Source organism: Phacochoerus africanus, chromosome 14, assembly GCF_016906955.1.
Source record: "Phacochoerus africanus isolate WHEZ1 chromosome 14, ROS_Pafr_v1, whole genome shotgun sequence".
NCBI lineage: Eukaryota > Metazoa > Chordata > Mammalia > Artiodactyla > Suidae > Phacochoerus > Phacochoerus africanus.
In genome coordinates, this window is record NC_062557.1 from 35,445,723 (window position 1) to 35,448,649 (window position 2,927).

Below are 2,927 nucleotides of genomic sequence, written 5' to 3' on the forward strand. Positions count from 1 at the left end.
GGTCCAATGGAGCTGTAGCTGCTGGCCTACGCCACAGCCATAGCAATGTGGGATCCAAGCCGAGTCTGCATCCTATACCACAGCTCACAGCAATGCCGGATCCTTAACCCACTGAGCAAGGCCAGGGATTGAACCAGCATCCTCATGGATACTAGTCAGATTCATTAACCGCTGAGCCACAACGGGAACTCCACTAAGCCACTCTTGATAAGAGCCACGATTATATTATCAGTTCCCTGAAAAGGGAGCACATGCTAGGCTGCACAGAAGCCTGAGAGGTGAAGCTCCCCTCCTGAAACAGGAGCCCTCACTTTTCTCTTCCAGTGGGTTAAGTAGATGGAAGCAGAAATAAAGCTTCCTTGTGTTTACCTGTGTCAGGTGAGGCTCTGTTTCCTGGATGAAGGAAAAGGCAAAGATGCCCCTCTTCATTTCACCTTCAAAACTAGGAAAATGAGAGGTTCTTTTGTAGTGCAATGGGTTAAGGATCCAGCATTGTCACTGCAGCGACTTGGGTCGTTGCTGTGGTGCAGGATGGATCCCTGGCTGGGGAGCTTCCACATGCTGCAGGTGTGGCCAAACGACAAAAAGGAGTTCCCACTGTGGCACAGTGAGTTTAGAATCCCACCGCAGCAGCTCAGGTTGCTGCAGAGGTGTGCGGTTCATCCCTGGCGGCAGCGCAGTGAGTTAAAGGATCCGCTGTTGCTGCAGGTGCTGCGTAGTTGAAGCTGTGGCTCGGATTTAATCCCTGGCCCAGTAACGTCCATATTCTGTGGGTGTGGTCATAAAAAAAAAAAAAAACCTAGGAAAATTTGCCTTTATTCTTTTTTTTTTGTCTTGTTGTTGTTGTTGTTGCTATTTCTTGGGCCGCTCTCGCGGCATATGGAGGTTCCCAGGCTAGGGGTTGAATCGGAGCTGTAGCCACCGGCCTACGCCAGAGCCACAGCAATGCCAGATCCGAGCCGCGTCTGCAACCTACACCACAGCTCACGGCAACGCCGGATCGTTAACCCACTGAGCAAGGGCAGGGACTGAACCCGCAACCTCATGGTTCCTAGTCGGATTCGTTAACCACTGCGCCATGACGGGAACTCCAAATTTGCCTTTATTCTAAGCAGACCTCAACAAATATTTCCCTACCATCCCGCTTTTTTTTCTTTCCATGAGTGAACTATGTAATTGGTGAGGCCGCTGCATACAGAGAAGAGGGGGAGAACTTTATTCCTCGGTCTCTTCCTCCGTGGGCATCCTGATGAGTTCCTCCTTGGCCCAGAGTTGCTCTTCACGGTGCTTATGCGCTTCCTTGGTCTTAGTCCTGTGAGCCTCAACCTGGTCCACCAGAAGCTTCTTGCAAGCCCTGTCTGCATTCAGCTTGTGGATATGTTCCATGAGAATCCACTTGTGTTTGCTCTTTTTTTTTAATTCTTTAGGGCCGCACCCGCGGCATATGGAGGTTCCCAGGCTAGGGGTTGAATTGGAGCTACAACTACTGGCCTACACCGGAGCCACAGCATTGTAGGATCTGAGCCGTGTCTGTGACCTACACCACAGCTCACGGCGATGCTGGATCCTTAACCCACTGAGCAAGGCCAGGGGTCAAACCCACATCCTCATGGATCCTAGTCAGGTTCGTTTACTGCTGAGCCATGAAGGGAATTCTGAGAATCCACCTGTGTTTGAACACGTTATCCTTTACTTTCAGGTACAAGCTGTGACATGTGTGATGCTCAGTCTTCTTAGATTCATGGTATCTTGTGAGCAGCTGGTGCAGGATTCTCATCCTCTTCATCCAAGTTACCTTCTTGGGCATTCTAGCCTGGGAATGGACAGTCACAGGATTCCGGATAATCAGATTTTTTTTTTTTTTTTTTTAGGGCCACACCCACAGCATATGGAAGTTCCCAGGCTAGGGGTCGAATTGGAGCTGCTGTTACCGGCCACATCCACAGCCACAGCAACGCCAGATCCTTAACCACTGAACGAGGCCAGGGATTGAACTTACATCCTCATGGATACTACTTGGGATCTTAATTCCCTGAGCCAAAATGGGAACTCTGATCAGCCCATCTTTGATCAGCTTCTGGATTGACTGGCAGGAGTCGGCACTGGTGATTTCATTAATCTCACCGGGGTCCAACCAGACTTTTTTTTTTGCCCTCACCCATGGCATGTGGAAGTTCCCCAGGCCAGGAATCGAACGCAAGTCACAGGTGCGAACCGAGCTACAGCTTTGACAACGCTGGATTCACAATCCGATGCACCACTCAGGATTTTCCCGAGACTTTCCTTTTGCCGCAGCAGAGGACACTGGGGCAAGCCTCTTCTGAAGCCTGAGCATCCTCATGGCTGCAGCCACAGCAGCAAAATGAAAGCAATAAATACTTTTTAACCAGAAGGACACGCTGGCAACACCGAAACTGCAAAGACAGTTGACTGGACTCATGCTTGTGAGAAGACAAGTCACATCTCTCAAGACCTCCTACTTGTAAAATCAAGGTGTTGGACTGGAAGATTCTTATCAGCGTTTTTTGTTTGTTTCTTTCTTTTTAGGGTCACATCTGCAGCATATGGAAGTTTTCAGGCTAGGGGTTGAATCAGAGCTGCAGTTGCCGACCTACGCCACAGCCATGCCATATCTGAGCTGCTTCTGCAACCTACACCACAGTTTATGGCAACGCCAGATCCTTAATCCACCGATGAGGCCGGGGATTGAACCTGCATCCTCATGGATACTAGTCTCGTTCGTTACCGATGAGCCATGACGGGAACTCCTCTTATTGGCTCTTAAAGTCTGTAATTCTAATCAACGTATCAGCAAAAGGCACAGAAAGAGACAAGAATTTCGCACTTGGCTATTTGGGGGCACAATGTGACTAGGAGCCTCTTGGTTCGTATCCTCTGCCTGGTCTTGACCCAAATGTTTACCCTGA

At 49.6% G+C, this 2,927-nt stretch overlaps 1 pseudogene; it reads right to left on the minus strand.

Annotated features, from left to right (window-relative positions):
* Window positions 1-1,215: 1,215 nt before the first annotated feature.
* Window positions 1,216-2,341, minus strand: LOC125114798 (60S ribosomal protein L19-like; annotated as a pseudogene).
* Window positions 2,342-2,927: the final 586 nt, after the last annotated feature.